This window comes from Cariama cristata, unplaced genomic scaffold (genome assembly GCF_000690535.1).
Source record: "Cariama cristata isolate BGI_N322 unplaced genomic scaffold, ASM69053v1 scaffold30322, whole genome shotgun sequence".
In the NCBI taxonomy this organism is placed as follows: Eukaryota; Metazoa; Chordata; class Aves; order Cariamiformes; family Cariamidae; genus Cariama; species Cariama cristata.
Genome location: NW_009602588.1, coordinates 12,148 through 12,771, shown reverse-complemented (window position 1 = coordinate 12,771; position 624 = coordinate 12,148). Strand labels below are relative to the sequence as shown.

Below are 624 nucleotides of genomic sequence, written 5' to 3'. Positions count from 1 at the left end.
TCTTCTGACATTTCTAGCTAGAATTTTGGGTTTTTAAATGGATGCTTTGATATGGGGAGGGTTTTTCCTTGTGGACCCTAATGAAGAGATGATGTGCTGTTGATAGGATCAGTGGGTCAGAAATTGGAGTGCCGGCACCTTGGGCTGTGTTGATGAGGATGTGCCAGCTGGGTGCTGTGGGGAAGGGTGGGGGTGCGGAGTCTCTGGAGCTGCTGGGCTCTCTTCGAGAGGGTGCAGAGACTTATTTATAGCAAGACTTAGTGCAGGAAAAAAGGTCTGGGGAGCTGTGTGGGCTGCGGTGTTGGGATTGCAGTTCAGATGCAAAGGAAACTTCTGCTCAGGGTTAGGACCATCACGAAAGCAAGCACCCCTTCCCCAACACCCAGTCCTGAAATGTGGCTTCACAGTTTATATTAGCGAATAGCCATTGCTCAGCTCTCAAGACTTTGGCCCTGCCTTTGTTGCTGTTATGAAAAGGATTTTCTTTGTGTGTTACCAGGATGTGTTGGGTGCTTCGGGTGCAGGTATGACAGGGGATGACCATTGCTGTCACCAGTGTGGAAAGCATGAGTCAGAGTGGCAGCCCATTGCCCAGGGCCAGGCTGGAAACACTCACGCAAAAGC

The 624-nt window shown here is 50.5% G+C and overlaps 1 protein-coding gene across 1 annotated transcript in view; it reads left to right on the top strand.

Annotated features, from left to right (window-relative positions):
• Positions 1-624, top strand: part of SMCR8 (Smith-Magenis syndrome chromosome region, candidate 8) — a gene marked incomplete at its 5' end in the record, with an annotated part of 5,089 nt that overhangs the window by 2,769 nt on the left and 1,696 nt on the right. The gene's annotated exons all lie outside the window — the stretch shown is intronic.